General features: G+C 52.2%; 1 protein-coding gene across 2 annotated transcripts in view; it reads left to right on the top strand.

Annotated features, from left to right (window-relative positions):
- Positions 1–12,240, top strand: part of MCU (mitochondrial calcium uniporter) — a 398,794-nt gene that overhangs the window by 23,675 nt on the left and 362,879 nt on the right. The window lies entirely within an intron of this gene.

The raw sequence follows: 12,240 nt of genomic DNA, 5'->3' as shown, positions 1-12,240 counted from the left end.
ATTTTGGGAAAAAATACCACACTTGGAATGTTATGCATCTCAACCAGATCATAAAGAGGTAAGATTCGCTTGATATCAGACACACTGGATGTTTTGTTGTAATCGGATAGGATGCTACAGGCTGCTTTATTTTCTAGGGACCCGAGGCGGTTAGGGATAGTTTGAGCCCGACGGCTCCAAATTAAAGAATCATATCCTAGTTTAGTCATAACGAGGGCTTTGTAGGCAATGAGTTTGGTGCTGGTGCTAGGCGAACGCAAAGACCTTCGAAGACAACCCAAGGTGCAGGCCCCTTCAGCATGAAGAGGAACAAGGTTTGAGCATTCAATTAGTGATCAGTTCATTAAGTCGCACAGTCACACCTTTCCTATTCTGTAACCATAGTTTTTCTCCTGGCGTACGGAACTAATTTCCAGCTTTAGCAAAGAAAAACCAAAAACGCCGTCTTTGTGTGCAAACTGGTTGTTCCCTTTCACATTGAAAGGACCTCTACGGCTAGCCAGTGGTAATGTATTGTCGATATGGGCATCCCAAGATAGGGTGGAAGTTAGGTGGTTCACCCCCGAGTACTTATCTTCAAGCACTCAACGCTTTATATTTGCTTATCCTTGCTGAGCCGTTGACTTTCAACACAACGTACTTCAGTGTGCAAAGGTTGCAGGCACTCGCTACGCTGCATTTGCGCGTGTGTATCGTATGTCGTGGCTATCAACGATTCAGAGCCAGCAGGGCTTTGTGTTGTTTTTTTCAAGAAGGCTGGGCAGGGTGTTATCATCGCCTGCAGTAAGGAGTGGCGTTCGTAGTTGGCGTTTGCGTTGAGCATTCAGCGTTTACGGTTGTTGCGTAAATTGCGAAATTCAGCTAGTGCGAACGCTGTCAGGTTTTTTTTTTTTAATCTCTTCCCTCCGTTAGTACCATCCTTCGCGGTACGGTCCGGGTGTCCGCCTCTTTCAGGTGAGCGGGCCACCGAAGGGAGCGTAGCAAATGCACGCTTCGCCGGCCATGCGTTGTTCTCTCCACGGCCGCTGCCCCGCCATGGCCGCCCGCGGTTGTTGGCGGACGCTCCGCGCGGGGTGGTCGCGGCCCAGTCTTCCCGTTTCCTCTACGTGCATCTGACGTGAGGAGGCCCTTCTTCGGCATCGTCCTCACCTCTTTTATTTCATTTCTCCCACCTGCCTGCTATCCTTTATTTCCGCTGCCCCAGCTCAGGTGCCGCCGCACGTGATGGCAGATGCCGGGGCTAGCAAAAATCTTTTATCTTCCTTTTATGTTATTTTAAATAAACCACTACCACCACCGATAGGAATCCCCATCGACGTCCACATTTGGACGCCTTCAGCTGTGGCGTGCTTTACGGCGGAGCAGCCTCCTTCGTAGCGGGGCGATACTCTGCTGACGAGGTAGAACGGAGGGCCAATTGGTTGGACAGACTCTAACGACGGAAATTACTGCGAATATGACGCCCCATATAGGAAGAGAGGTATTTGGCGCTTTTTTCATCGTTCCAGAATATACGTCTGAAAGACTGCATATTCGGCTTACCGGTCGCAGTGTGCTGCCCCTTAAGCCGGTCAGCCTGAAAGCCTGTAAGGAGTACTCCTCTCTTCCAGACTTTGCCAGGTACAACAGAGTTGCCAAACGTTCACTGCGCGTAGCCTTTCCGTATCCGCTTGATCCGAGAAAATTTGAGCAAATTAGACAAGGCGATGGACGCTCCGTCGCGTGAGGATGATTTAAATAAATATGATTTTATTGAGCGCACAGCAGTGTCCATAGTAGAAGTCCTCGTTTTGCTTTTAAAACTTGAGGGCACGCGACACACGCAGAGCTTACTGCCCCCTTAGGAGTATATAGCTGCATTCACACCGGAGAGTCGACCGGTTGGTGTGATCGCACCGACCGCAAGTGTAGCTCGAAGTGGCCTGGTTTTCGGGCTGGTCATCACTTGATCAGAAAAAAGAAGTGGAAGGGCCTAGAGAAACAAAGCGTAAAAAAATGCGTTGCAGCTGCACTATGCAGGTCACTAACTTGGAAAGACGAGCGGGAAGCGGTACATCGAACTCCCCCAGTGATCGTGACTATTTGGTTCTTTTCTAGGAGTCTGAAATCAGTGCGAATAGCGATCACGTGTGTCCTTGTTGATTCTTTGACATTCATTCTCCGTACCGCGTACTGGTTTCCTTGAGCGACCTTTGTTTCACGTGTTTCCTTCTCTCTTTCTCTTTGCATGTTTTGTTCCCAATGCACGAGTCTGCCTAATCTGATTTATGTTCGTAATGCTCTTGCCTTTTACTGCAAAACGCCAAATACGGCGGTTTCCCACGGGTGCAGCTCCCAATCGCGAGGTCATCTATACGCTCAGACGTGCTTTCCGCCGCCGTTTGGGGAGTTCGCATGACTGCTTTCGCAATTGGCTCTAGCTGGCACTGCGCATTGTGGATTAGGTGGAGTGCGAACAACTTACGGGTCTGTGCCAACTTCCGCCAGCTGGTGCACACGGATAAGGATAAAAGCGAGCTTTCTTCCGTTTCATATTTTATAGCAGCAGGCAAGAGCAACTTCGTCTCTTCGGGTGGACGTGTGCTTCGGAACAGATGAGATTTGTGTTCGGGTGTTCGCCGGGCTGCAGGAGCTAGTGATTCGCATTCCGGAAGGTATGCAGCACGCTCACAGCGCTTCTCTTATAACGCTGGCGCAGAATTGCTCTTCTGCGAGCCATGGTGATCAGGCTCTTCGGAGGCGCCCATCGGCCAGCTGTTCCTGCCGAAGAAGCCCAATGAGGCACAGAAAACTATAGGCAGTCGGTCCATACCCTCGTTGTGCGTTAACTGCGGCCGCCGTGCCTCGTTCGTCTGTCTGATGGACGTTGCTCTCGCTGCGTCAGCGGAAGCCGGGACTGTGCACGGAGGAGCAGAAACGAGGCCCTCTCTGCTGTTTTCCTTCTCTTTTTGCGCGTATCCCGCTCACCATTGTGTCTGCGAAGGAAGTAGGGCGGACGCACCACCGTTGTCCTGGTGCGTTTCCATCGTGTCGGAGGGGCGATTAATTCGACGTCTGCCAGCAAGCCGGCCTGGTTTCGTGGAGTTACGGCCAAAGGTCGCGGCCCCGCTGTTGGCCATGACTCGGTGGTTATGGACGCTAATAGGGTGTACTTGAACGGAGCAACGACCCATCTGCTGGAGGGAACGCCCCGAGCGCGTAGCGGTTGCATCGCTCATCTTTCGGCAACCACAATGAGTGGTTGTTGCGTAGGCAAGGACCCAGTGGATGGAAATGCATTCTATCCGCTTCGTGAAAGCTGGTCCATTTGATTGTGAAGGTTGTTCGTTAATGTATTTCTCCCTTTGTTATGCGTGGCTTTGCGTGTGGCAGAGATCGTAACGTGGTCCATGCAGTGATGCCCTTTCGATCAGCTCTGGCCGCATTGCCGCTACCCTTTCGTCGCTGCCGGTGAGCCAGTTCCAACAGACGCGTATTGCGCACGTAAGAGCATGGATGAACATCGCCTTGATTCTTAAAATAGGGTTGTACCAAGCTGTTTGCAATGCCTTGCTTTTTTCTCCCTTCGTGTAAGCCGGTAGGTGTGTACTCTTGTAGCCGTCTTCCGCCAGACAGGTAGGATCTGCGATTTTGGTTAGCTGCCTTCCGTTACTTCGTTGTCACTTGTGCTGGTTGTGTTTCCATCTTATCCCTGCAGTTCAGACAGCAGCTGCCGCCGAGAACGCTGTACTTCTCCGTATTTTTGCTCCGTTTGCCCCCCCCCCCCCCTTTATTTTTGGCCGGGCCAAAGCTGAACACACGAGTGTGACTTCGTATGCTGCATTGCGCCAAATAGAGCTTGCGCTTGCTAATATAAAGCGCGAGGATCGACGCGGGTGCGCAACGGGGAGCGATGATCGCTATACTTGCGCGTGCAAAGCAAGTACTTCCCGTGATTGGACGAGAGTTTGTTTCGGGAAGAGTTAAAGACGAGAGTGGGATCTTCGCCCTCACCGTTGTGTCCAGCCAGCATATACCGTAGCAGTGTACAGGGTTCATCAGGTAAAGGCGCAGCGCGACTGAGACAGGACGAAAGAAATGTAGACAGGCACAGCGCTCACTCACCAGCTGTGCAACTGTGCTCGTTGTTCACCTATTCACTGCGTGAGAGCAATAAAGGTCGTGAGTCGGCGCTGTGTCCGTCTATACTTCTTTCGTCCTGTGCCTATATAGCGAGCATGAACCAACTAGCTAAAAATAGTGCCCTCTTGCAGTATACGTGTATACCCTTGTGCACGAGTGTTACGCCTCTCACCTTGGAGGGATTTGGAGCGCTGACCATGCCAAACGAGCCACACTGAATGTCCTACTGATGCAACCGTGATGGGCTCCCCCCTTTTATTATTCGGTCTACTTTTCCAGCCCTAAATTTGCTGCCTTTTCGCCTACTTCGGTTAGGCGTTTTTTTTTGTTCGGGCGGTGGAGATTCCTCTTGGCTTACGGATAAGTGCAGGTGCACCCGCAGTCCACCTCCCCGAGACTCAAGACACTTGCATCTCGCATTCGGTGCCTGCGACCAGCCGCCATCTATGCGACCAGATAGAGGTATCAAGCCGAGCGCCGGACGCGGCGCGAAATGAAGGCATTTCCTCTCGTGGATCAGGGCGACGGGACGTCGGATGCATCTTCCGTCGTCCTACGGGAGCGCCCTCATCCGCCGCGGCTGCCGTCGTTGAGCCCTCTCCATTCGGCCGGTGTGGGTCTTCCGCAGTGCGGGAGATGGTTTGAACGCTGTGGAAGCCCGTCTGTCAGGCGGGGCAGCTTTAGTTGGCTTCAAGCTTTTCGATTTCTGAGGTGCGCTGTCGGTTAATGGATCGATTCGTGTACACGCGCGCGCGCGCGCGTGTGTGTGTGTGTGTGTGTGTGTGTGTGTGTGTGTGTGTGTGTGTGTGTGTGTGTGTGTGTGTGTGTGTGTGTGTGTGTGTGTGTGTGTGTGTGTGTGTGTGTGTGTGTGTGTGTGTGTGTGTGTGTGTGTGTGTGTGTGTGTGTGTGTGTGTGTGTGTGTGTGTCTACGTCAATCTACGTTTTCTTTTCTCCCCTCCTCCGCTCTATCCGCGTGCCTGCAGAAATGGAGGCGAGCTGTTCGAATGCCGGATGATCGGGACCCCTGCGGCGATTTTTAACGCATGCTGCAGTCAGGACATATTGCTGCAGGTGCAGCGGCTGCTTTTACTTGTCGTTCTGCAGCTATATATCCATGCGGCTATTTCGGCTCTTACTTGCTCCAGCATCCTTTTATTTTTGTCCCTCGTGGCTGTCACAGTTGTTGATGCGATTCGCATTCCAGGGCAGGATTCTGCGTACACAATGCGCAGAAAGATTTGAAATGCGCTTCGGATGCCCCCTCCCTAAAAAACTGAACAATGCTAGTCGGTCATTCTTCGCTGCTATGTGCAATAATGTATCACGAATACCCGTTCGGGCTGCCCATTGCATGGAGGTCACCGCGGGTTATGCGTGCATCCGTGTTGTGGGCGATGTTCACGGCGGTGTTTAGACAGGCCTGCGGGCACGGTGGCGTGAAGATTCGAGCCAGTGTTTCATTAGCGGATGTAGATGCTGCGGACAAGACAGAGAGGAGAAAAATAAGCCTTTCTTGTGAGGGATGCATGGAATGTTTATCACTAAACATGGCTAGTGAAAAAAGAAAAGTTTTCGTATTATTCGTTGTTTTCCTCGCACGCTGGGCGCAGACGTGGTTTGAAACGGTGCTGCTCGTAAAGCCCTCTCGTGTGGCTGGCCGGCATTGCACCACCCGTGTCACGGCAGTGTCAGGCGCCGTCAAGAGGCATCCGGTCCCCGGCAGATCACGTAGCGGGGCGCAGCAGCCGCTTTCGTCTGCTGCGACGGATGCGCCGGCTTCGATCTCTGCAGCCCGCGTTTCCTTGCGGCGGCTTCCGAACGTGAGAAGGAGGCGGCACACGCAGATAGTTGTTCTCTTCATTCCTGATACGTTCGAATGCTGGCGGCTGCCTCTTCACGGCATCGCCGCAGTCCTATCGAGCGCAGGAAACGGGGCGCGTGGAGGGCCGTCCCGCGGCTACCCTCCGCTTATGCTGAGCGGACACCGGTCTGCTAAAACTATAGAGTTTTAGCTGTGCGTACGCAAAGCGCTACGGCGCTGCGCGCGTTACGCTGTCCGCTGCAAAGTATAGTTTCAGCTGGCCGTGCCGTAGCGTCCCTCAAGCGGCCGCGTAAACGGTAGCGCCATCTAGTGACAAGACGTCAAAGCACATCAACGCTCGGTTGAAGAACATTTCATCCGTGATTACTGATAACTAGGGTGAGTGCATTGGGAGTCTTTTTTGATCCAAGAAGAAAAACTATGCAAACCGTAGAAAATGTAAGAACTGACTAAAAGCTAGAAAACTGCTTCTCCAGGTGTCGTTGCTACGAGGAACACACACTGCATTTGGTTAGGCCTAGGAGCTTGACAATCGCCAAGTTATCATAAAAACGGGCTAGTTACTGCTACGTGTGGGCAAGAGTAGGCGAAATAAAAGCGAACCGCTACCATTTGAACGGGCCATTGCGCCGGAGAATCCAGCGGCGACATGTATTTATTCCGAAGCGGGCGACCAGGGTGCCGCCATCTTGTCAAAGTTAGCGTACACAGGCCACGCAAGCGCCGCAACGCAAAGTCCGCTGGCTAGCGTACGCACTCAAGACGCAGGGCTTGCGCTTGCGTTCTGGGCTTGCGCTTGCGTTCTGCGCATGCGCACTACCGTCCCCGCAAACTCCTTGCGTACGCTAAGCCGTTGCGTACACACAGCTAAAACTGTCTACTGCCTCGGCATCCGTGATAAGCGGAGGAGATGCGTGTTTTGTCTGTCTGTCTTACTTTCATTGCTTTCGCCCGGGGCCTGATCTGACGAGCCGGGAAAGCTTGGCGCAGTGTGCAGGGTCGCTCAGCATAAAAGGGAGCACGGGAGCGCGTGGCTGCCGAACGTCGAAGTGTGGAGGCCACGCGCTCCCATGCTGTCTTCGATATTGAGCGACCCTGTACATCTACATTGCTCACGTTTTTGTCGACGCGATGGTTGGTGTCTGAACGGTTTGGCACATGTTCCGTGGTACGCGTCGCAGGAGATGCCTGTTGCCGCAAGAAAGAAATAAAGCAACTCCTGACGACCTCCGCCACACCTACAGTCCTTCGCATGCATTTGGACTTAGCGTCCATTCACACGGCGTTGTTATCGAATAAAACCGTAGTTCGGTATCTTCGCGATGGAGTAAGTGCCGTCGATGGCAGTGCGGGGCGTTGTGCGTACGTCGAAGGACACAGCAGCAAACAACGGTGTAGAAATACGGAGATGTCTAAATGCCGCGGACGGCTTAAAAATGCTTCATCATGCCGACGCGCAGCGTTACGCTTTTGTGAATGCGATGGCGACGCCTTATACGTGGCCCTCCCCGTTTCCCATATTTTTTACTGTGCTTGTACGATCTCTACGGGACGTGCCGGGGTGTGTTCCAAACTCCACGAGTGCCTCAGTTGCACGTACTGCGCCAGTGTTGCACGAGGCTGCATGAAGCTTTGCTTCTGTTGGTAATAAACTCCGTGGAAGAGACTGCGGCTAGGAAGTTCCACTCTGAATCACTCTAGGTCAAGTTAGGCGTGTTGTTTATTCAGCCGAAAAATCCGTGTCGTATCCGCTGCAAAAGAAAAGAAGAGCTCTCTTTTTTTCCCTTTCTTTCTACGTCGGATCTGAAAGTTCACTGACAGCCACTCCAGGTTCGCAGTCCGTCCGACGCCAGCTTCGGAGCGCGACGATTTTACGCGGGTTGTGCAAGCCAAGGCAGCGGTCGCCGATCATCGTTCCCGCCATCTGTCCGTCGTCCCGTTCGACCCATCGCGGCAGACGGGGCCCCTGAAATGTGCTGCCGTCTCCCTTCGCCGACGGAGGCGTACGACGAAAAACGGCGACGCTGTCCGAGCGCTCTCCCGACGGGGTGTCTGCGAGGGGCTTCCCACTTTCGCTGGCTCCCTTGCGTATCCTCCTCTCCCCTTCCCGAGAAGCGGCCGGCGTTGCGCTTCTTCTCAGGCAGTGCTATTCCTCGTTTCTGCTGTTCTTTCCACAAGAAGCTTGTTAGCACAAAATATAGATACATTAAACTTCCAACGGATAAGGCGATCTACACACCCCTCCGCACGTATGATTTGCGACTATCGCCAGTATTTGAAGGGCCAAATGCCTATGAGCGCATTTTTTTCCCCCCAGATTTTCAGCGAATTTATTCGTTTGCAGTTTGTATTCGTAACATGCCCCCCCCCCCCCTTTTTTTCTTCTCCATTGGTAATTGCGGGACTATTTCGATAGTGTTATTTTGTGCCTTTGAAGCCACTTGGGCGAAAACCTGGTTCACAGTGTGTTTTGGTAAATGAGTAAGTAAAACACCGAGCTCCCGATTGCCGATAAACGGATAACGCCCATGTAAGGAATGCTGCGTGGCGTGATACGATTGTGGCGCCGACTTTGTGGTTCTTGGTCGAAGCGCCCCATGGAGCGAGAGCAATTTTCGCAACAAAAGTATCGAGTACAGTTCTCCAGACGTAGCGAGAATAGTGCTCTCCAGATGCGGACACGGAGATGCACCGTAAGCAGTGTTATTCACCTGTATTCGCTGTTTTCACACGAGGCTGGCTGGTACGTGTGCCGTGGCACTGCAGTGCTGACTTCTGCGCCCAGTAGCGCTTTCATGTACTGCAGTGGCCAAAGTTGACGCGCGAAGCGCGAACGCATACGCTGGTGTTTCTATAGTTTAGCCTTCCGCTTGAATACTCCGTTAGACACGGCAGTTGCCGCCGCGTACTCCTCCAACCACGAGTCCAGGCCGAAGCAGTGGAAAGAGAGCCATGTATGTCGGCAGGCAGTCAACGATTGCTCCCCCAAATGTGACTGAGAAGCACGTTTTGTGCTTTTTTTTCTGAATAGCTGTCCACGCGCCGTTCACCCCGCGCTGGAGCTGCCGATGCTGGCGCCTGTGATCATGAAGGACGAATGGCTTGGTGTGCTCATATAGGAAGTAGGATTGAACGAACTTTACGAGATCAGATGAAAAATTACAGAAAACAAGCTAAGAGAAGCGCAGCTGTCGTGAAACATGTATAAGTTTAGGGCCCCTCATTTTTTTAGTTTTATATTTTTGGAGGTTCGGGGTGTATAAATCTGGTGTCGTTTCGTATTTCAAGCGTGGACAAAAAGTACTTTTGTTGAGACTCCATCAAATCGCGTGTCTGTTTTAACAACGAAGGGAGTTAATCATTAGCACTCGCTTTGTTGCGTGGCCGATGAAGTGCTTCAGTTCTATATACATGGCGCAAAAGGTATACACGTTGCAACGAGGAAATGCTTAGAGTTCACGTGTTCAGTTTCATGTCAATTTCACCGCGAAAGCGGTTTGATTTTTGGTGCTGAGTGCTAGTAGCTAGGACAGAGCTGTGATGACGTTGATTACATTTTCTGTCACTACATACAGGACAAGGAAACGTTAATCCCAAATACAGTGTAAAGCACTCTGGCCTGTAAACATGAAGCAGCTACAAAGACCAGTGAAGCTTTTTTGCTTTACTGAGGAGAAGATTGGAGGGTTGGTCGGGTCGAAAAGCGGAGAATCTAGGAACTATACTCGCTGGTGAGGTGGCGTTGCCCCGATGCAAATGGAAGGGTGATTACTGCCGATCTATCGCTCTGTATATATCCACGCCCTCTTTAGAGGCCGCGCGGTGGTGAGAGCGCGAAACTGGAGATTGCTTAATTTCCGCTTGTTACTCCGTCGGTGAACTTTCACAATGTCATCGTCACCCGAACCAATATTTCCGTTGTATTGCTATAGCGCCCTTAATGCCAGTCTCTAATTGCCCTCGTTAAAAATGGGTAAGGACTCGTCGCATAGAAGTCCGTGCACAATGACTAGCAACCACAACAGCGTAGAATTGAAGTGACCGATGGAGGAGCTGTAAAGGCGTCGCCCCACCGTTCGTGGCTTCAATTCCGTGGCTGTTGTGTGCAGTTGCTAAGGCCGTCACATTTAGCGACTAGTCGCTGTAATCTCCTGCCGGGTCGTCGTCGATTCTCTCCCTTCGAGGAAGCTGTTCCCGCCGGTGGTGGAATCCCCCTTTCACAGCATTCTCGAGCCGATTCCGTGGCTGCATGAGCTGGGCATGCCGAGCCAAAGCGTGTTTCCGACCCTCCTCCGGTGCCTCTAGCCGAGGGCTCAGACGGATTCGTACGCATTCCGTCAAAGGGTATAGCAGCTCCTTTCCAATCCGCTTTCCCTGCTCAAAGCTGGCGGGGCTCCACTCGCGGGATCAGCCGGCGCTGATGCGTTGGGGCAAATGGGCGCAGCCGAAAGAACAGCCTCGATCCGGCTGCGGTGCCGAGGGATGCAGCTGCCATGGCCGCATATCATTGCGCTCGCCTCCGCACGGACGCCCGACGTCCATAGTCGTCTCGAGCGCCAAATGAGCCCCGTCGTTTGAAGATAACAGAAGAAAAAAGCAACGACTGCCAGGAGCGAGGGTCGGAGGGAGGCACCACGGTGTCACCATCGGTAGCAAACCCTCCTCCAGGCGCTGGCCTGGTCGATTTTGTTGCCTTGGAAGAAAGAAGCATCCTTCGCATGCAGCGTGCCGCCGCACACGGGCGCTCTCGTTCGCTTTGCGGGCCAGCTGGCGTCGTCTTCTCCCTCCTCTAGCTCCCGTAGCCTTGCGTGGCCTGCGGGATTCCCTAATTACTCGCTTAATTTCCTGAGGCTCCCTTTTATGGACCGCTATTCCAGTCCTATTGCGCTACGCGGTTCATTGGATACATCGCAAGGGAGTCATCCCGCGGGGCCCTCTGTCGTTATCGTGGTTGTAGGCGGTCAAAAACAGCACAGTTTTTTTCTTTTAAAACCTAGAGGCTCCACACACGCACATGCACACGCACGCACACACACACACACACACACACACACACACACACATGTATATGCTATACAAGGGGCTTCAGCTCCATGCGTTCCTGGTAATGTCAAAGCGGAGAAGGCAGTAACGGTTGCCAGTCTCGCTTGTCGCTTCACTTATAGTCAGTCGCGCCGATGCATTTTCGCCCACTACTCTGCCACGCTGAACACTGCATCGGTCTCGCAATATTTTGCCGAAGCACGGCAGCGTTACTTTTGCGTCGCGGCTCTGCGCTCGGAGCGTCGTCTCCCTCCTCATGCAGGTTGACGATTCGTGGCGGACGCGTTTCGATGGAGGCGAAACGCAAAAAGGCATCCGTGTGCTGTGCGATGTCGGCACATCTTAAAGAACCCTAGGATGTCTAATCTCCCTCCACTACAGTGTCCGCAGCATCCCATGTGTCGGTTCGGGACGTTTAGCCCCGAAATTTACGTTTTGTCGCCGGCGAAGCAGAGGGGAAAGGTGCCGGATGGTCCGACGCCCATGCAACGCTGCTTCGTTTTTTTGGATTTTAAACGCGTCTCCCCGGCGTCAAGTCCGGCTATACTACTTTCGGCGCATCTCGCGCGTTGATTTCGGTACAAACTCGTTTTGCGCGCATAATTCCACGTTCGGTATTCCAAACCGCAATTCCTATTTAGAAATTGTAGAAACTGTGTTCTCCTACGATCTTGAACGCCTCCTATTCCGCCGTATAATATTATGCCGCAAAAACAAAAAGAAGTCATCTAGTTAATAATAGTTAACTAATCGTCAACTACCCGTAGTACGTACATTAAGTCCAACATACCGTACAATCTACCTGCACACGGCACATTGTTGTATCGTCACGGCTTTTTAGAGAAAAATGTGTTCAGATAGAAGAAATAACGGCGTAATTGCATAGCACCAGGACGAAAGCGTCTGCGGATACTCTCGGAAATCCAGTATAATGTTTGCATTTTCCTGAATGTCGTAAAGAACGCGCAGAAATGTCTGCAAGCCAGGGCTTGAAGTCTTTCTTGAGGGAAAGAGCACTCTAAGAAAAAGGAATGGTCTTAGTCCTTTAAGGGGGTAAATCCACTGACGCTGTGGCGACCCCCTTTTGGTGTAACGTTACACCTTCGTCGGGGAACTAAGTGCGTACGGTATAATGTTTAGGCTGTCATGGGGTAATGTTATTCCGTCTGGCTAAGTGTAGGTATAACCCTCTGATGACTAACGTTACCCCTCCTCAGAAAGACTAATGCTTAGGCCATGAAAGTGCAAACATA

This window comes from Amblyomma americanum, chromosome 1, assembly GCF_052857255.1.
Source record: "Amblyomma americanum isolate KBUSLIRL-KWMA chromosome 1, ASM5285725v1, whole genome shotgun sequence".
NCBI classification, from domain to species: domain Eukaryota; kingdom Metazoa; phylum Arthropoda; class Arachnida; order Ixodida; family Ixodidae; genus Amblyomma; species Amblyomma americanum.
The sequence above is the reverse complement of the archived record's forward strand: the minus strand, read 5'-3'. Positions and strand labels throughout refer to the sequence as shown.